Here is a 22,280-nt window from a genome sequence, read left to right on the forward strand (position 1 = left end):
TGTCAGTCTGTGGTCTAGGACCTTGTTTTGTCCTTTACTCCCAGAAAAAACATCTTGCTCTCTTGAGCAACAGACACCCACCTTTCTTTTCAGATAACAACTCTCTCGAGTTCCTGTGTTTCTACTTCTGCCCCGGCGGACTGAACGCAGCTGAGCAGCAGGGTCTCCGTCTCAGCCCTCTGGACTCCGTCGGGGTTGGCATAGGGGACAACACACGGGCTTCTCTTGCTAGCACCTAAAAAGTAAACTCCCACTACTCCTTCTTGTCAATCCACCTACAAGGCTCTCAAAGCCCCTGCCTCTTCATGAAATCTTCCTAAACATCTCACTACACCGTGATTTTCTTCTCTGAGTTACTGTAACTCACGCCGAGATTATAGCGCTTGAGAACTTGCTGGGCCGTCTGGCACCCTACCTGTATTTTGCAAGTACATTTGCCTTCCCGAATGGATCACAATTCAAATAGACAAGAGATTTACAAAGGGACTCTCTCCCAAGCGGAAGACATTGTCTTCCTGTCGTCTTGCCTGTCTCCTGCCTGACAGGCACACTATGATCTCTTAGTAATCACCAGCTGACTTGAGCCAAGAACAGACTGAATGGCTTAGATGCACACAGGTGCTGAAGACCAAGGCATCTGAAGGTCTCTCCACTGGCACAAATATATTACATGGATGGAGACACGCTTTTGGTTCCCCAGAGTAAAAGCTTAATCCCACCTTCAAAAGGATCATGATTAGAATTTTGATACACTCACAGTTAAAATTGTTTGTAGTTGTCTGTATATATGTCCATGTATAATACGTGTAGGTTATACAAATTGGCCATGCTGTTTTGTAGGCAGGCATCTTTCCCCCTTAGCAATACATGATGCGCATTGCCTGTCAAGATATATTCTCCCGTAATATAATTTTAATGAGAACACAAGGGTCTACTAAAGATTTTTGGAGGGTAAAGGTGTTTTTTTGAGGGGGGTGGAGGACCTTTCCATTAGAATATTCTTTTTTGTTTTTTTAAATATTTATTTATTTATTTGAGAGGGAGGGGGAGGGGCAGAGGGAGAGGGAGAGAGAGGCTTAAGCAGACTCCACGCTGAGCACAGAGCCCAACGAGAGGCTCAGTTTCATGATCCTGAGATCATGACCTGAGCCAAAACCAAGAGTTGGATGCTTAACCGACTGTGCCACCCAGGTGCCCCTCCAGCAGAATATTCTTGACTACAATTGATCTCTGTCAAGAACATACAAGTAACTCACATACATCATCTTTTGAAAAATCTATGTCTAAAGTTCTTATTTTTTTAGAGGCATTAGAACAGAATGCCTACGTCGAAGTTTAAGGCTGTTCTTATTGTTTGCATAGAAAACTTTCTGAGGCCTTTAGGTGCTGACAACTGTCAGGCCAATTAAAAAAGTCCTTTCTTGTACTTTTGGCACAAAATTCTAGATTTAGTGCTTGATTCCAATTGGGAGATCTAGTTAGGGAGTGTTTATTGATTAAGATTAATGTTTTAGTAGAAACCAGCTTTCATAGCACTTTATGAATAGAGCCCAGAATATACGTAAACATACAAGAGATTACTCAAGGAAAAAAAAAATTAAAAGTTTTCAAGAGTGAATCAGCATTTTCCGGCTATATTTTTAGCTTGTTATGGGCATTATATTGTTATAAATCATTAAAATAAGAGTCCAATTCAAAAAATACAATCAGAACTTTTTCAAAAACTCTATTTCATGTGATACATTTCCATTGATCTGGGCTTCCTTAACAAAATGAGGCCTATTCTCCCACCCATCACTACCCATTTATTTATTTGTTTATTTTTAAAGATTTTATTTATTCATTTGAGAGAGAGAGAGACAGCCAGCGAGAGAGGGAACACAAGCAGGGGGAGTGGGAAAGGAAGAAGCAGGCTCCCAGCGGAGGAGCCCGATGTGGGGCTCGATGCCAGAATGCCGGGATCACGCCCTGAGCCGAAGGCAGACGCTTAACAACTGAGCCACCCAGGCACCTCCATCACTACCCTTTTAAAATATTGTCTTTGAAATGGTGTTTATGATCTTTCCAATAGTACTGAGGTCATTAGCCAAAGTGGGAGAGGGAGTATATAAAGCATAGCGAGAGGCCCCAGCCTGCCTGGGTTGGAAGCCCATCTCTACTGATTACCAGCTCTGTGCCCTTTTGCAAGTTACTTAACCTCTCTGTGCCTGAGGTTCCTCAGCTGCAGAACATGCCCAGTCACGGAGTATATTCTGTAAAACGGGGGGGTTAGTGAGTCAATATTCATAAAGCCCTTCGTAGGTTCAGGGCAGGCTCTCAATAACTGTTAGCTGATATCCTTATTAAACGCCCAAAAGAAATCTTCAAACAAACATTTCAATCTCCAGCAAACACTTCGATCACCTTCCACATCCACAAAGGCAATGGCAAAGGACTTACTGTGTGTGTGTGTAAGCCTGCGTGTTTGCAGTTATCCACCCTGTTCTGAAATTCCCTCCTGATTCTCCTTAGGAAACCACAACAATTTTTTGACCTAATTCTTATCTCCTTTAATAAAATTTAAGGGGTGCCTGGGTGGGTCAGTCAGTTAAGCATCTGTCTTCAGCTCAGGTCATGATCCCAGGGTCCTGGGACCAAGGCCCGCGGCAGGCTCCCTGCTCAGTGGGGAGTCTGCTTCTCCCTCTGCCCTTCCTCGCCACCCCCACACCTGTGTTGTGCTCTCTCTGTTTCTCAAATAAATAAAATCTTTTAAAAAATAAAATAAAATGTGAAACCTCCAGCTTTAAAGGCATGCTATGTGATGTAAATTGGGAAAGACAAGTTCTGTGTATAAAGAGACACTTGCCTTCTCAGCATTCTGTGAAAGGTATTTTCCGGGCTTCACTTGGGGAGTGCTGCCATTGTAAGTCAGAGTCATCTAGGACAGTAGGGAGACTTGAACTTTGGATGCTACTTCCCGCAGCTGAATACAGAGGGTTCTCGTTACTGCAAATTCGCCGACTCACTGAAGTCCATCGCTCACCCCAAAATCTATACTCAAAGTCTGTCATGGTCCTTCATGGTCATGCACGCAGCAGTGAATAGTCAGACTTGCCGATGCCCACGTTCCCAGCTGAGGTCAAACAAGGCAACACTCTGCCCTCTTGTTTCAACTCTCATACAGTAAACAAGCACCCCTTTTTCAGTCTGCTTATGCTACATTTTTTGCATTTTTGTGCCTTTTGTTGCTGATTTCACTGTTTAAAATGGCCGCCAGTACTGAAACGCTGTCCAGTGCTCCTAAGAGGAAGAAGGCTGTGCCTTACGGAGGAATGCGTGTGTCAGATGAGCCTCACGCAGGCCTGACTTATGGCTGTAAGTTTAATGTTAATGCATCAACAATACATATTAAATAAAGTGCCTTTAAACAGAAGCACGCATAAAACGAGGTGATATACTGATCACTTGGCAAAACTGTTATGACCAAAGGCTTGCAGGAACCTAACCTTGTACTTCCCCTGTGAGCAACAGTTCATCAATTGCTAATTCAGTGTTCTCAGACACTTTATGAAACGTAACCACGGCAAGGAATGAGAATCGACTGAACCCCTGACAAGGAACACGGATCAGAGACCGACAGTACTAATCTACTAGGCAATAGATTAGACCCTGGGAAAGAAGAGCTTTCTAGACTATAATCCATACTCGATACTGGTTGCTTAGGGGAGTGATTATCTTCTTCTTAAGAAATGTGATCTGACTTTGCTTAGTTTAAAATAAATGCTGGCAAACATAAACACCTGTATTATCCCAATGCACTTACAATCCTTGCTGGGTTTTTTTTTTTTTTAAAGATTTTATTTATTTGACAGAGATAGAGACAGCCAGCGAGAGAGGGAACACAAGCAGGGGGAGTGGGAGAGGAAGAAGCAGGCTCATAGCGGAGGAGCCTGATGTGGGGCTCGATCCCAGAACGCCGGGATCACGCCCTGAGCCGAAGGCAGACGCTTAACGACTGTGCCACCGAGGCGCCCCTCTTTTTTTTCATACTGTGGACTCTGCAAAGAGCTTTTGAGTCTCATTACAGTGAAACAATGGACATATGTCCCCTAGAGTGTGGGGACTTTGCATCCGAATTACGCTTGCAATATAGTAAACACAGGAAAACCAACAGCACTCCCAAGATCTCCCGAACCTGCTTTTGTTTGGGTTCTAAGTCCAGAGAAGCAGAGGGAAAGCAGCATCCACAGTCACACCGACTTCACACAACGCGTATGTTCAGGCACTACGTTCCCCTCGGCCCTGTGCTGAGTAAACGCACAGTCTGTTTAAGAGGTACGAAAGCACACATGCATCACTATGATAGTATGCGATTTCATCCACTGACTTTATCTGCTTATCTATGTATTCAAATAGCACCTCTGACCTGCTTCTCTGCCGAGACAACACAAATTGCTGGGTGTGACTTAGTCAAGCGTGAGAATGCACACAAACAGGGAAAGGTAACTCAGGCTGTCAAGGCCCAGGAACAGGCAGTAATAGGAGGAGGCAGAACGCGTTCCCAGCAGACCAGTTTGCTCTCTGAGTGCCAGCCCGGATGGCAATAACTGCTCTGAGAGTTATGTTACTGGGTTAATGCCCTTCGTGGTACTCTCAACACCCCCTGCCATCATTTTCTCATCCTGGAACATCCACGTCTGAAACATTTCAAAGGTCTCCTGACCATCATCTAAAACTTTATTAGACCTGATGACAATGCATTCTTTACCTGATTTCTAGATCTGCAGGAGGCCATCCAAATGTAATTTACCCTGTCATTAAATAGCCCACGTCACTCAGCTTTTGGCTGTATTCTGTCAAAACAACTTCCTGAACTATAAAAAGAGTCCAATAAAATGACATTACCTTTAATGCAAACTGAAAAGATCTCAGATATTGGGATGTAAAACCATTCAACCATTTTATTTATTTATTTTAAAGATTTTACTTATTTATTTGAGAGAGAGCACAAGCACGGAGAGGAGCAAAGGGAGAGGGAGAGGGACAAGCAGACTTCACACCGAATGGGGAGCCCTACACGGGGCGATCCCAGGATGCTGAGATTATGACCTGAGCCCGAAATCAGAGGCTTACCCAGCTGTGCCACCCAGGCGCCCCACCCCCCATTCAGCCATTTTAAAACACATACCTTCATAATGAAGAATGCTGTTCCTCTTGAAAAAAAATGAAGAGTTCAGATGCCATCTCGTTGTGCCTGTGGCCCTACTGAATCAGACTGGACTTACTGAGAGTTTTCTCTTGACCTTCCATTCCCTCCTGCTCTGAGCTGAACATTCCTAGTGTCAATACATGTTCACCAGACTGGATCTGCTTTCTCTGTATTAGACCTATCAGTAGTCACAGGTGTAAAATCTCAGGGCATAGAATAGATTTAAAGCACAGGAAACTATCACATAATATACCATGATTTTTGCCTATATTTTTACTCTCTCACCCTAGAGCTGGCATATCCATGCATTTAGGTCAATCCCCAAAATTTAGTGTAGTGAACAAACATCATTATTTCTACTGAGTGCAATTAACTTCTAGGATACTTGTCATCTATTAATCAGTCATTCCTTTCCCTTCTCCATATTTCTAATGTGACCTTATGGACCATATAATCTCAGAATGGGTAAATTCCATGTATATTGTAATTTCTGCTTACACTCTAAGTAAAATTTATAATAAACCAACTAAAAAGAAATAATCATTGTTGGGCTCATGCCTGATTGGGACATAAAAGTATACTGTTCTTGCATGGCAATGAAAATTTCTAGCTCTCCAGGGTTGCAGTGAGGGGACCATGAGATAATGTGAATGTACTGTGTAAAATGTTAAATACTGACACATTTAATATTCAGTGATAACAGCATAACTAAAATGTATTTACTGTTAGTGAATACTTTATGTACATTAATTCATTTAATCAATGCAACAACCCTATTGGATCAGTATTGCACATTTTAAAAATAAGGATACTAAGATTTAGAGAAGATATATAACCTCTCACCACTATAGAGCTAGGGAGTGGCTGAACAAGGAAGGATTCAAACCCAGGCAGTCTGGCTCTAGAGTCAGACTGTATCATCCCTCCGTACGATGTTACTCTTACTAGTACATTCTATTTGATCCAACAGAGACACGAACAACTGTCTCCAGAGCAGTGCCTTGCTTTGAATGGTTAGGTAAAATCTGAATTGAGTTTACATAATGAGTAACCAAAGATGACTGACACCTGCTGATATCAACGATCCCTATACTTTGTCAATGTTGGGTCAAGTTTTAGGGCTCTGACACATCAAGTAACAGGGAAAACTATTCTTTCATAACCATTTGTTGATACTTTGTTTGGAAATTATTCTTACACGTCCATCAGAAGATTAGTATTTCAATCTTTATCTTTAGGGATCAAGGAATAATTCACAGGGCAATTTACCTTTAACATCACCACGAATAGGTCAGTGTGTCCACTTTTCTTTTTTAAGATTTCTAAAATTTATTTATTTATTTATTTAGAGAGTGAGAGCACGAGCTGGGCCGAGGAGGACCTCAAGCAGACTCTGCACTGAGCATAAGGCCTGACACTGGGGGCTCGATCTCACGACCCTGAGATCACAACCTGCGCAGAAATCAAGAGTCAGACACTCAACTGGCTGAGCCACCCAGGTGCCCCAATGGGTCCACTTTTTTAATAAGACCATTCTGTTTGTGAGGAGTCGTGTAGAAAATACCAAAATGAGTTTTATTGAAGCCTTAAATCTTTTCTGTCCTCTTGGACTGTTTTTGTACGAGCACAGTGGAGGATAAGTGCAGACCGGTGGGGTCACAGCCAACCCAGCGCTAACAGAAAACTTAACCTGATATTGTTTGGAAGGCAAGGTGCCCAGCCCTGAAACGAAGCAAGACTGCTATGAGCACCTCAAGGCATGAGTCTCTTTGTCAGCAGTCTAAGGTTGGCCAAACCATCACAGTCCTCTTTGCCAGTGAATGGGCCAAGACCGAGGCATGTGACCCAGGCCTGGCCAATGAGATGTCATTACGGCAGTAGAAGCAAATCCTTATATAAGCTTATTAAGAGCAAGTTGTCTTGGAGGCTTCTCCTTATCAAAGAAGAGAACTAAAAGAAGGCACTTTGTTGCTGCCTCTTCCTTTCTGCTTGGAAAGCTACAGTGAGGACAGATGCTTGGTGAAATGGCAGCCATGCTGTGACCACGAAGAAAACACTGCTGACACAATAAGGATTGCAAGACAAAAACTCAGACAGAACCTGGATCACTGACGGCATTATTAAACCATGAGACAGCTGCAGAGGCTTCCAATCAGACTTACTTTTACATGAAAGAGTTAAATGTTTTATGTTTTAAGCCACAGTTAATTATGCTGTTATTAGCATCTGAAAGCATCTCAACACAGTTCCTTGACTGGCGGGTATATTCTGCATAGCAAACTGATGAGGATTGCCCAAAGAGGACATAATCCATGGAAGGAAATAATCTGAAATGTATTATGGTTTTATTCCGCTGGTCGAACTTAAAACCATCTTAATATTATTTAGTGTATTCTTTTGCTCTTTCAAAGCTACTAGCTCTCAGGGCACCTGGGTGGCTCAGTCGGTTGAGTGTCTGCCTTCGGCTCAGGTCATGATCCCAGAGTCCCAAGATGGAGTCGCTCCTCGGGCTCCCTGCTTAGTGGGGTGTCTGCTTCTCCCTCTGCCCCTCACCCTGCTCGTGCTCTCTCTCCCTCTCTCTCTCTCTCTCACAAATAAATAAATAAAATCTTAAAAAAAAAATAAAGCTACCTAGCTTTCTTTTTCCTTCTAAAAATGACAAAAAATAATACACTGATTAAAAAGAACGGCATGTGTCTCCTCGAGCTTTTCACATGATAATTGGAACATCACAATAAAGACATAATTCTCCCAATCACAATAGGTAGGGGAAGTATTTAACAACATGAAATAATGTCCATTCTATATTAAAAAAAAAAGTCAGGTTACAGAAAGATATGGTATGAACTCTATGATAATATTTTTGTTAAAAAGAAAAACAGAAATGGACAGATGGAAAGAAAGTTTTAAAAAGATTTGCACCAAAATATTAGTGTTTATCTCAATGGTAACATTTATTTTCTTATTTTTGCTTATTTGTGGTTTCCTAAATTTTCTACAATGTTATTTAAAACTTACTTGCTCCAGGCCTATCCACTGAAAGAAGAAACTACAACTGAATCAAGTTTATTGCTTTTAAAAATATTTCTGGGACAGTACATGTCTTTGCATTATCAAAATAAATCCTAATACTCCCTACATAAGTAAAATTGTCAGGAAAAAAATAAAGGTTATAAGTATATCTCCATAATTCCAGGCCTCTGTGTGCATACAATTTAATTGATAAAGCAAAACAATATATACATCAATTTCAGGAAGGACAGTAGAAAGAGTAAACCTTTAAACTCAGCTGAACTCGTGAGAAAACAAGAGTGTTACTGTTCATTTTCACATGAAAAACAATTTAAGGGGCACCTGGGTGGCTCAGTTGGTTAAGTATCTGCCTTCGCCTCGGGGTCATGATCTCAGGGTCCTGGGATTGAGCCCCATGTGGGGCTCTCTGCTCAGCGGGGAGTCTGCTTCTCCCTCGCCCTTTGCCCCTCCCCCCTGCTTGCGCTCACTCTCTCTCATGCTCTCTCTCAAGTAAATAAATAGGATCTTAAAAAGAAAGAAAGAAAAACAATTTAACCTAACTACTAAAGACAACTGGCAAACTATTGCTGGTCTGGCCCCAGAGCAACGAAAACATAATTTATAGAACACTTGGGAAAGCTACTATATTCCAAATTCCTAGACTTTGCATATAAAAAAGACAGTTGGAAAGGTTCCATTGTAGCTACCTAAGGAAAACAGCTTCGATCTATTACAGCCCATCTACATATGACAAACTGTAAACAGAAGGAAGAGCCTATGCATTCTTTCCACTAAGTGAAATTTAATCCTGGAAGGGGCACCAGTTGCACCCTGTTTTCTCATTTTCTGTCCTCCACTGTGGGAAGGAAGGACAAGCACAATTTTCCGGCTTCTGAGTCCCGACACCTCTAGCATCACTGAGAAAAGAAGGGACCTCTGGACACCAAATGCTTTGTGGGGAAGAAATATTCTCCACGGAAAGTTTAGTCAGATGATGAACTCTTAAGAGATCTCTGAGGTCAACCATGCTATTCTTTAGCCATGATAGAATTCTCAAAAACAAGGTAATCCTTTTTGTTTTGTTTTGTTTTGTTTGTTTCATGTAGTTTTCCATTGTGAGTACTATTTCATCTAGGCAATGCCAGTTCAGAAAAACAACTGTCTGGGTTGCCTGAATTACTCACATGAAATAACATCTACCATCTGAGCCCAGCCATCAGTTACAATGCACTGACCACTTCTTATTTCTCACAGCAGAGCTAAAGAAGAGATTAGCAAGAACATTTGTTTGATGGAGGAAAAAAAAGCCCAATAATTGGTAGAGGTTTATTTTTAAAATCATCACAATGTTCATTTTATACAGCATTACAATTGAAGCTTATTTTCAAAATAAATGTTAATATTTATCAAGCATTTACAGTAAGTGAAAATTTGTCTGGATGTTTAGGTTTATCAAAAGTTAATAACATGAGGGGCTCCTGGGTGGCTCAGTCGGTTAAGCGTCTGCCTTCAGCTCAGGTCATGATCTCAGGGTCCTGGGATCGAGCCCCACATTGGGAGCCTGCTTCTCCCTCTCCCTTTGCCTGCCACTCCGCCTACTTGTGCTCTCTCCCTCTGTCAAATAAATAAAGAAATAAATAGTCTTTTTTAAAAAGTTTATGATGTGAAAAATTTTGTTTTAATGTTTTAAAAAGTCAAATACAATCATGCAGCCCTTACTCTCGCCTGGCAGGAACTGTATCTCCGTATCCACAGAGATTGTGCTACTCAGAACATTTTATGCTTAGTAAATTGTAATTTTGATATTAGGCTGATATAAGCACTTTGCTCTAGAATATGAAACTGTATGCTTTATTTGAGGGTGGTTTTCAAAATTTTAAAAATAAATTTCTAGAGTAGGAGAAAGCTTTCTTTAAAAAAAAAAAAAATCACCTGAAAGGAGATAAATACACATTTTCTTCTTAGGTGACAAAAGAAAGTCACAAATGTTTAATAGATTAAAATTTTTAAATTTACTTCAAGAAAAAATGTCTCTTGAGGAAATGACACTCTTAAAAATAATCAAGTCCTATAAACCTGAAATGTAGTAAATATGCAGTATTTTCCTTAGTACTTAATATTCTGTTTTGCTTCTCTAGGATATTTCTACCTATCCTTTGTTTTTTTTTTTGCATCCAGAAAAAATACTTCAGTTGTCTATAGCTTAAGAGCAGAACTTTTTCTTAATTTACAGAAATGACAGAATCAAAAGATCAACTCATTTACAGAGATTTTTAAAAACTGTATCCCATATGATTTGGAACCATTCTTCTCCAGCCCCCCTTTCCTCTCTCCTGTGCCCTTTTGCTTGCTGGCTGAGACAATGGATAGGAAAAGACTAATACAGAATGGCAGGTCTTTCTAAACACTGGTAACATAAAAACAAAACAAAATACTACTTTTCCTGTATTCAAATGGCAATCCCCCATCTTTTTCTAGGAGGAACTCCAGAAGAAGCAAGAGTTCAAAGCAATGCCCAAGACTGATTAAGATCTCCTCTACAAAGCAGTTCTGTAAAAAAGCTGTCACACTCTTCTTAACCTCATCCCTGGGACTTCGCACCAGATTGAGACACACCAGGTTCTCCAGATCCACACAGCACGGCCTCTGGACTAACCTTCATTACAGAGAGAAAATCCTTCTAGCTCCTCTAAATGAGATACGATCTTCCAGGCATCTGCACTTCTGAAGGTATTTGTTAATGATGAATTCTAGGTCTGTGTACAACATCTGTTCCAGGTGCCACAAGGTCCCTGAGCCAATTATCCTATTCATTTTTCTCTCTCTAGGGACAGGTTTATGTTTAATCTTTTATCTCTATTAGATTAGATGACTATTGTCCCTGGGGAGACTTTGCCCTATTAGATACATTCCAGAAGCCCATGCATAAAAGTTGTCATCCTAAAGTCAAATTAATGTCTTTTATCTCCCCGCTTAAAGATGTATAACCCCTTCCTACTAAAAAATACTCAAACTGTGTAATTTACAACTGGAGAAAGTGAAGGAAGTTTATTGTGACATCAATAGGAGCTCATCTCTACCTTAATCCGAGAAAGTGTATTTGTGTGAAGGAAGATTGTGCAATTCAATGTCCACAAACTGTGTTTTTGTTTATCTATGTTCCTTTTTTTAAATGTTTATTTAAAAATGCATTAGTTTAAAAAAAGTGTTTGTTACCTGATACCAAATACACCATTGTAAAATGCAACTTTTATTATAAAAACAGTAGATAGATTATAGTTAATGCAAAAAAAAATGGAAAAGTAAGTCTACATGCCTAATCACACCACCCATACATACTCGGAATATAACATAAAGAAGATTATAGAAAATTAGAAGAGCAAAAGGAGAAATAACCACCATTTTACCATTTTGATACAACTATCTTTTATCATTTTGGTATTGCTTTCTTCCTGATCTTTGTTCCTTGTGCATACGGTCTAACCCACCCCTCACCGTAGGTAAGTCTTTTGAGTTCCTTCTGATTAGAGTAGATGGTTTGAGTGTCTAGAAAAGAACTAATAATGCCCAACAATTAGCACAGTTTCACTAAAAATTAGTCATGATAAATTAATACCTTTTCCTCTTAAAAATAAAATTAGAAGAGAATACACATTTTTATTATTGTTTCAATAAGGCACTGGACAGTGTCCCATGATTCACTTAAGGACAATATAAAGTGTACTGGATAATAAATCAGATACATTTGAAAGTGAAATGAACAGGCTTCAGTGTCCATACAAATATGTATTCATCCATTTAACACACATAGAATGCAACTGTATGCCAAATTCTGTGATAGGCACAGATTTCAAAGCTAGAAGAAAAAATGCTTCATCTATTTATGAGTCAAGTGCCTGCAAACCACAAAGGAAGACCCAGTGGATTCTGATGGGTGGGGAGGAAAAAGGATTTTTAATTTGCATTTGAATAGATAGCCTGGGACAAGGGTTACTTCTATAGGTAACACTAGGAAGGTGCTTTAGAGCCAGATTTTAAATGGCCTTTCAAACCAACCAGAACAATTTGGACTTGTCATGTAGACAGTGGAAACCACTGAAGGTTTGCAGGGCAGGAGTGACAGGATGCGATCTGTGACTTCGTGCTGAAAGACTCGGGAGATGACAGAGGGAGGAAAGTGAGTGAGGAGACGAAAAGTAGGTTGCGGGCCTGAAGGAGAACAGTGGCAAGGGCCATGAGCTGAGAGAAATGAACCGAGAGCCAGATCACGCAGGACTTGTGAACTAGAGGTGAGGAGGGCCAGTAGGGAACCAAAGGTGTCGAAAAGGGTGATATCCTGTCCCAAAGCGACAACCAAGGAAGTAGAGCAGGTTGGAAGAATTTCAGTTTGTGAAATCCATAACTGAGAAGACAAACCCAAAGAACGTGGGACAGAATCAGCAGCATCCCAGCAGTACTCCCGGTAACAACGACCTGCGGAGACGTTTCACAGCGCCTGGGCACCTCCACACTCATACTGACATACACATTCTGAATCTCTGCCATGAAGCCTGCTCGTGTGTATTCTGAACACAAACCACCTCCTCTCAATGAGTCCGGCCAAAATACCTGTTTAAGGATCAAGGACACAGCACGGTTCTCGAATTTTTTTTTTTTACCCCAAAATACCCTCATCAGTAGAAAAAGAACTCAATAATTACAAAGAACTAAGTACCAACCAAAAGGATGTCACCACAAACAGTATCAACAATCAGAACATACAGGTTCAAAAAAGCATTTCTGCAAATGTGAATGCGTGAGCAGTAACTGAAAACCACTACAACTCAAGACAGCCCTGGTGGTTCTCTGACAAAAGTCCTTAAAATTTCCAGAATGTCATATGTACAATAGGAGCTTTGTAATGTTCCAATGGAACACATGGCTGACCTTCCAGTAGATTAAAATTATAATTCCCTCCTCCCCCATCATTATTATTCTAGTACAGCCTTGCTCATTTTAATATACGTGTACCAAGCTTTAAAAAATGTATTAGCAGTTTCCTAGTCGGTCACATCGAATTGTCCAAACCAAAAGTGTGGGAGTCCTAATTTTTTTATTTTTCAGAAGTGTCCATGTGGATTACCAGTGGGCTGCAAATAATATATGAGAAATGGCTTCGAAAAGAAAGCCTCGAGAGGGCGTCAAAGCAATTTCCAAATGCATACACAATGGTGATGTAAAAGAGGAAATTAAATACAGGTAGAGTCAGCACTAGGACTGATGGAGGCATAACGGAGGGACACCACTTTCAGGTCAATATGTAGAACAGCCTTCAACAATCGGAGCCACCCCCAGGGGAACAGACTGAAGGGAGCGGAAGTCCTCGGGTTCTGCCAGCAGATGACCAAGTTAAAAAGAAATTGCTTTACCCTGTGAGGAAACTCGTCCTAATGAACACAACGCACATGGAAATTCCATCTATAATCTTCTCTGCAGTCAAGAAAACATAGTTTAAGATACTTGATAGCCTGTCTGGGTCTTTCCTTCTATCCCCCAAAACAAAGTAAAAATGAACAATGATATGAGGCAGAAAGATAATCTCCATTTTCTCCCTTTTGTTTAGAGCCTTTTCACCATGAACATTGAGATGTTCCAAATTCTTAGCAAACAGAAGCCATATAGGTTAGTGCCATTGATTCTCTTCTTGGGGAATGTGACATGTTTTTTGGAGTCATCGATCAAATGAAAGCATTGATAAAAATGTTTATGTCATTTCACATTCACTGTGCATTATTCAATAAAGTAGGTAAACCTGTCCACACATCATAAAATATTTTTTTAACTAGCTAATCCTCATCTTATTTATTCTGTTAAGAAATTAATTCAGCTTATAATGAAAAAATTTAAATGTGCCAGACAGTACATAGCGTTTGAAACTTCTTTTAGAAGGATGTGAGCAAAAAATTGAAGCAGATTCTTATAATCTAGAAAATTCCATGAAACTGTCTGCGTTTTCTTTTTTTTTTTTTTTTAAAGATTTTATTTATTTATGTGACAGAGAGACAGCCAGCGAGAGAGGGAACACAGCAGGGGGAGTGGGAGAGGAAGAAGCAGGCTCCCAGCGGAGGAGCCTGATGTGGGACTCGATCCCGGAACACCGGGATCACGCCCTGAGCCGAAGGCAGACGCTTTAACGACTGCGCTACCCAGGCGCCCCCCTGTCTGCGTTTTCTGATTAAGCATCACGATCTCTCTAGACGTTTTACTCATCTCCTACTTTCATGTCAGTACTAGGTGTTATACTCCTTCGTGGGGCCATTTTTCATGACTGCAGAGTTTCTATACTTCCTGAAAATTCCCACCTACAGGACAATAAGAGAAAGCACAGCGTAACCGCTCTCACAAATAAATGCTTCTCAAATTTGACCTCAGAAAAGTTTTTTTTCAATTTCTTCATTTCCTGGACCTTTGATTCATTTTCCACGTCAAAACCGCTACCGTTAAAACCACAAATTCCAAGTATCTACAACACTAGGTCTGAAAGAATTTCTCTACAGTTGATACGGGCCTAAGGCGACAGTCCACTGACAAGTGTTTATTAGCTTAGAGATTAGTTATTAAACACCTCTAATAGCACGGCACACTTCACCTGTGCTGCCATCACAAAGAGGGGTGCAAGTTGCCCACTGCAATGCAAACTCCAGGCCTGGTTTGTAACCTCGGGAGTTCTCGAGGTGAAATTCCTAACTGGTCCCCTGTGCATATGAGGCTTGTCTTCAGAGGCCGAGAGACGAGCAGATCTCTGCACCTGCCCTCCAGAATCTTAAGAGTTGATACAAAGGCCTTCACAGGGTTAAGTCACATATGTAGTCCAGACGGTCTCTGTAACACATTACCCTCTCAAGGCTGCATCCTCGAAGTGGCTTCTAGTATAGAAACAATGGGAAGAACATACACCCAAAAACAAGGGAGGGGATAAGAATCCTCTAAATGCCCAGGTCCAGCTTGAGGGTCAACAGGTGGTCATGTGGTCTGGACGACCTCCTTCAACAGGAGCTAAGAGAGGAAGGAATAAGCACATGGACAAAAAGCTCCCCATCGCCTGGGAACCCCTACTGGACTGCCTCAAGGATGAGAAAATTGGGAACCTTAAAGAAAGGCCTCCACTTCAGTTTCTCCATCACGAGCTCACCGCGATTCCGGTACATACGAGAAAACCTGCGTGCGAGCCTCCCTTCGTTTACTTCATTACGGAACCACAGCCACGCTTCTTCCATTGAAATTAAATATATACACACATATCTTTGAGTAATGACCAAAGATTTGCTTGAGGCACAAACTTGGAAGTTCGTAACCCCAAAATTTTCAGCCACTATCATTTCACTTATTGATACAGAGTGATTTTACCTTTAGTGTGTAACATAATAGAGACACTATCACACTCTTGCTGAATAAATTATTAAATGAGATAATCTCGGGTGTTTTATAGGAAATAAATTAGTAATCAGCATCTATTCCCAGGACTGCCTTGATTTCACACTGTTACAGGTGATGGAAGAGAAAGAATAGCTTCTGAAAATGCTCCCAACGTTCATGGTAGGGTTGGCCCCCACACTTTCCTTTAAACACATTTCCATTAACAATATTTTCTCTTGTTGGGATCCTTCAAATTACAGATTTCTTGACAGCAAAGTCGATGTCATACTTTTTCTTTTTCTTGTTTCCCCCCCCCCCTCAAGGCCTATCCATTGGTAGTGGCTCCTGGGTAATGGGCCTTTTTGTCCGATTTGGAGAACTGACTGCACAGCCATTTGGGGTTACCTCCGTTCTACAGGAATTTAATTATGATTCCTCCCTTTTCCTTTTGATGCCATAGAATCTATGGTGCAGACAACAATAAAGGTGTAATGAAAATTATATTCAGTCCTGGACACTGTTCTAAGGACTTCCTGTATAATAAATTGTCTAACTCTCCCAACCTGCTAAGGTAGGTTCCATCATTATCATCCCCTGTACTATTATTACCATCTCTCCATTTCAAGAGGAGGGAACTGAAGTGGAGGTGCTAATTAATCTGCTAGCCAGATGGTCATTCAGCTGCTATGTGGTTCAACCAGGACCTGAACGCAGACACCCTGGCCCCAGAGCCCACGGGCTTCACCACCGTACTGTAATACCACAGTGCATGCTCACCGCCACACCTGTGGAAAACGGAAAAATAAATGCGAGTAAGAGAGTCTAAAAATTTGCAGGAAGTCCAAGAGACTCCTCCCTCTCTCTCCACACGGAAGCCCAGTCCCCAGGCTTTCTCTGCTCTCTCCATTCCTCCCTGGGACTGTTGACTTACAGGTTATTTATAAAGAGATAAGCACAGTTGATTCCCTTAATTCAGAGGGTGATGGAAACGACATTTCAATTTCATATATTAAACTAGTTGCTAGAAGTCACTCTAGAGAAGAAATTATTCACAACGAATTAGTCATGCTGGACAAAAGCGAATATCCTTAACATATCCCAAATGTAGGGAAATAAGAGCTAACTAGGACAGGCCCAGGAGAGAGAACTGACAAAAGCAAGTGGAAAATAAACCCAAGTAAATTGTTTGGATCTCACTAGAAAACAAATAAATATAAATTAAAGCAATGGGCTATCCCATTTTGCATGAACTTATCAAAGATAAGTTAAATAAGTTTAAATGTGATCATCTTCAGTGCTAAGAAGGATATGAAAACTGTGTTTCCTTGCTGGAGCGCAAATTGGTTCAACTTTTCTAGACATCAACCAAGCTGTGGATATCATAAACCTTAAAGACAGGTAATTCCCCTGCATGCTATAGTTTATATTTACACAAAGCAAATTATCAGATAAGTTAAAAAATTAATATACAAAGATAATCAGAGGACTGGTTCTAATAGTAAAATCTTAGACATTAACATGTTCAAAGTAAGGCAATGGGGACCTAAATTAATTTAAGTCCAAACAATACCAAACAAGAAAATATATGGAAAATTTACTTATGGAGAGGTTTTAGTGGTATGTTCATAATGTAAAGAGGGAAATAAGCAACATAAAAGTTGTAATGAGATGATATATTAAATGTAGAGCACCCAGGGCAGCCCCCGGCACATAATAAGGAACTCAATCTGTCAACGGCATGCACTGAATGATCTAAAGTATATCAAACACTTGGAAACAAGGCTGAAGGAAATGTGGCGAAAGAACAGTGGATGCCTCTGGATAAGAATTAAAGATGTTTTATTTCCCGCATCTTTACGTTTCCTAATGCTTTCATGTCTTTTTCCTATAATATTTCTGTTTATAGAATGAGATAAAGAATTTAAAACTCATAAACAAAACAAATAAAAGTACACTTTAATTCTTCACACTGCAGAAACAGACCTCAAAGAATAGGAACATCCCCGACCCACACATCTTTTTTTTTTTCTTCTTCTGTCAACGGTGGGTGGCTATTTACCCTAGCTACTAAAACCCTCCTGGAGGAAAGAAGGGTCCAGGCAGCGCCAGGTGGAAACAAATTCCCAGAGTATAGAACCAAGCTGAATGTATGAGGCTTATGGAAGAGAAGCAGCCAGAAAGCATGCTCTCTAAGAAGTTTCCAAATCTGTGTCATGGCCTGTGACAAAGCTGGCAGCAACATTATGACAGAAGCAACATTATTTATTTATTATGATAAAAGCAACATTAAAGGTGACATGGCTTTCCCCACTCCTGAAAGTGTTGATGGACGAACACATAATATTCAGGAAATATTTCTTAGTGATTAAGATACTTATGTATCTATCTAGTTTAATGTTCACTACAATGTTTACAGGTATTTATCGCAGTGATCCTGGCCTTTTGGGTTCAGGACCCCTTGTGAAAATTTCTTAGAGGCACCTGGGGGATCCGTGACGAAAAGCACAACTTCCCTCCGTGTTTACAGTGCTGCAAATGTTCAAATGCATTGTTTATTGAGTATTTATTCCTTTTTTTTAAAAAAGATTTTATTTTATTTATTTGACAGAGACAGCCAGCGAGAGAGGGAACACAAGTAGGGGGAGTGGGAGAGGAAGAAGCAGGCTCCTAGCGGAGAAGTCTGATGTGGGGCTCGATCCCATAACGCCGGGATCACGCCCTGAGCCGAAGGCAGACGCTTAACGACTGCGCCACCCAGGAGCCCCTATTGAGTATTTATTCCTACTCAAATGAGGGGTGATTGAGGCCTCAGTGAAAAACTCTTCATCTGGCCTGGAGCCCATTCCTCCCCTTTTAATCTCTATATGCAAATCCCAATTTGTATAACCACACTGAGCCTTATTTCCTGTGGCAAAAAAGTCAAAAAAATAGTACATCAAAGGGTGTTTGGAAGGATGTAACGGTTAACATATGTAAACATTTTAAGAGAATGCCTGCGGGGCCCCTGGGTGGCTCAGGTGGTTAAGCATCCCACTCAGGTCACAATCCCATCGGGGTTCTGGGATGGAGCCCCACCGCAGGCTCCCTGTTCAGTGGGGAGACTACTTCTCCCTCGGCCTCTCCCCCTGCTCATGCTCTCAAATAAATAAATAAAATCTTTAAAAAAAATTAAAAAGAATGCCTGCAATCAGTAAACAATTATGTACCAACTATTAGTATCGTTACTCAAAAATAAAGAAAATCTACCCTACTTTTAAAGATCTTTAAATTAAGTCTGCCAAAAAGTCATAAAATTGAGAGGAAACTATAGACATTGATATTTACAGTCCTTTTACTGAGCTTCTTTCCTTTTTATTATAATGATAACCACTGCTAGTCCAGCTTTTAAATGCTTAATGCACCCAAAGACTTCAATAGAAATCTCACACATTTAAAAAAAAAAAAAATCAGGAGTAAACCTTTTCAACTCTCCCCTATTTTCCCATTGAGCCTCCTAAAACAAGATCATAAAATTCTCAACTTCAAAGCATTCAATTCCACAGAACTCACTATACCTGAATAAGTCGATTACCCCAGTTAGAACGGGCCTAGTATCTTAAAAGCTTTTACATTTTATTAACACCACCTTTCACACAGAAGGAACAACTGGGCCTACAAGACCAAAAAAAAAAAAAAAAAAAAAACTTGAAGGTTTCGACCATTAGTAACTATATTGAAGATTTTTTAAATTTATTAATAATCGGAATAAATCCAAGTACTGATCAGGATAAATCCAATTAATTGAACGTTCAATTTTTGTGGTTTTAAGATATTTATTAAAATCAAATTATTGGGGAGCCTGGGTGGCTCAGTTGGTTAAGTGTCTGCCTTCAGCTCAGGTAGTGATCCCAGGACCCTGGGATGGAGCCCCTGCTGAGCAAGGAGCATGCTTCTGCTTCTCTCTCTCCCTCGGCCTGGTGCTACCCCTGCTTCTGTTCTCTCTCTGTCAAATAAATAAAATAAAATAAAATATTAAAATCATATTATTTACCTAGTTTTAAAAAACATTGACAAAAAGTCAAGGGGCTCCTGGGTGACTCAGTTGGTTGAGGTCTTGATCTCAGGGTCAAGGGTTGAAGTCCTGCATTGGGCTCCATGCTGGGCATGGAACCAACTTAAAAAAACATGGACAAAAATCAATTAAATTGGAAACTGTTTTGCAGCAAATTTTAGAAGTATGTTCACTTCAGCAAGATGCTCTTTGAATAGCAAGAAATAGAAAAGACATGATCTATAATGGGGTATCAGTTTTCGTTTTTTGAAAGTCACTTTAACGTCTTTATGTATACGTATGTACTCTTCTAAGTAAATGCCTGTACCTCTACTCACAAAAATATATAATAAACATGCATTTCACAGGGGTTTTTTTTCATAATCTTCAAAAAATGATGTATACTGCCCATTAAGAGTTAATGAATTCAAAAGTCAATTCAAAAATTTAGCCTCAGAACTCAAAGGATCAATTAAAAAAACAAAACAAAACACTAGCTCCAAGGACGGGTGTTAATAAAGGTAAGGGTTGAGCTAAAACATTTGAAATTTATCTTTAAGAAATGGGGTTACACCTATTTCACTTAAAATATGTGATCATAAACGTAAATAAAAACAGTGAGATCCCCCAGCCCAAAATACATTCTGTCAATGATATTCCCCTAATCATACTGCATTAAGCTATGAAATTTTTAGAAAGAAAAATACTAAAATATGAAAATCTGGAGGAAATAAAATTATTGAAAAAAACTATATGCGTATCCATCCAGCAAAACTGCTTGTAATCAGCATGTCTCATTCATCTCAGCAAAGGTAAGTGTAAATCTTTTTCCCTAGTACATTTGGTGGAGGTAGGGAGGCAGACAGGCTTTAAAGTTAAATTGTAGAAAGTTCACAGGGACTGACTGATTAAACAGAAGTTTTTCCTAAAAGTATTTGTCATTCCAATATACTAGGATAAAGAACCTTAAGACTAAAAATTGTGAGTGCTCAGTATAGAAATGAATCACGATAAATGCATAAGCTTGAACTTGGAAGACTTACACAACTCAGTGCTTTGGAATGGTTTTTTCTCAACAGGCCTAAAAGTACAAATTCACTTTTGACTCTAGAACAGTAATTTTTTTAAAAAAGAACTAATCTATTTCTAAAATAAAATGATTGTAAGTTAAATATAATTAGGGATGCTATTTAAGTTTTATGAGTAATTATGCCAAAAGTTATACATTTGCACCTTCCTGTTTACACAATCTGACTACAGATAAAGTTAGGAACCTTAACATTCCAATAAAGCCATGTTATATTCATCCAGGTTTTCTAGGCTTATCAATAGAAATATCTGTCTATGGTATGCATAGGTAACTTTTCTGCTCTTTCAACAAAGATAAGCGGAAATTAAATGGGAGCAGGAAGACTTGAAGGTAAGGACTCAAAGACAGAACAGGTACAGGTAAAGAGCTAAGGCGAAGTCTGTGGACTGTTATCTGGTTCTTATTAACAAAGGGCAGCCCAGCTCACCTACGTCCAATCATAAAAAATTAAGTGGATCATTGAGACAATTTTTAGATAATCTGTTTCAGAAAATACTTGACCCCCGTCACCCCCTAAGAGGCCTGAGGTGACTTCTGAAAATGGTCCACTATTCACTTGACCCAGAAAACCCTACAAAATCATGTAAATCAAGAGGTTCAAATCTGTGTATTCACTTTAAGAACACATGTGAAGCTCCCCAGGCCATCAAGGGTATGCGTATCCGAAAAGCCACCAAGTATCCAGAAGACGTCACTTTGCGGAAGCAGTGTGTGCCATTCTGTTGCTACCATCATAGAGTTGGTGGGTGTGCCCAGGCCAAACAGTGGGGCTGGACACAGGGTCGGTGGCCCAAGAAGAGTGCTGAATTTTTACTGCACATGTGTAAAAATTCAGAGAGTAATGCTGAACTTAAGGGTTTAGATGTCGATTCTCTGGTCATTGAGCACATCTGGGTGAACAAAGCCCCCAAGATGCGGCACAGAATTTTCAGGACTCATGGTCGGATTAACCCCTACCTGAGCTCTCCTTGCCACATCAGGATGATCCTTACTGAAAAAGAGCTGATTGTTCCTAAACCAGAAGACGAGGTTGCACAGAAGAAAACATATCCCAGAAGAAACTGAAGAAACAAAAACTTATGGCCTGGGAGTAAACTCTGCATAGAATAAATGCAAAGAGGAATAAAAAGAGAATGTTGGTTATCCATTATTAAACATATTTCAAGTATTCTTAAAAGGAAAAAAAAAAACAAAACAAACCCTTGGACCTAAAATATCCAGATCACTGAAGCAAAGATGAATTCTTGAATTAACTGAATAGTGCCATGCTCCTTCATTTTGCTTTGTTGACTAAAGACTGACTAGATGGTTATTTTATGCCCTCCTAAGTATTTCTAAGTCTCCATCCCTCACCTCCCACCCCAGAGCTTTTCCACTGTCTAACTTGAAGGGCTCTTCTTTCAAGAAGTATGCAAAGCAACTCTTAGATCTGGAGTGAATTCACTTTGGAGTGAAATGACAATGTGGTCCTGATACCTTTAGAATTATCATCATCTAACAGTAAAAGCAACAAGCAACGAGCCTTCTTCACAAAATTCAACCCTCAGTTTAACAAAACGCCCTAC

General features: G+C 40.1%; 1 protein-coding gene and 1 long non-coding RNA gene across 5 annotated transcripts in view; one reads left to right on the top strand and one right to left on the bottom strand.

Annotated features, from left to right (window-relative positions):
- LOC123793359 (uncharacterized) overlaps window positions 1–10,808 on the top strand; it is a 34,670-nt gene extending 23,862 nt beyond the window's left edge. For all 4 annotated transcript variants that reach the window (XR_015726457.1, XR_015726456.1, XR_006779928.2 and 1 more), the window contains one exon: window positions 10,679–10,808. This is a non-coding gene — a long non-coding RNA (uncharacterized LOC123793359). The remainder of the gene's footprint in view (window positions 1–10,678) is intronic.
- Window positions 1–22,280, bottom strand: part of ELOVL6 (ELOVL fatty acid elongase 6) — a 127,321-nt gene that overhangs the window by 99,595 nt on the left and 5,446 nt on the right. The window lies entirely within an intron of this gene.

Source organism: Ursus americanus, chromosome 13 (genome assembly GCF_024610735.1).
Source record: "Ursus americanus isolate L20-20 chromosome 13, mUrsAme1.1.p, whole genome shotgun sequence".
Lineage (NCBI taxonomy): Eukaryota > Metazoa > Chordata > Mammalia > Carnivora > Ursidae > Ursus > Ursus americanus.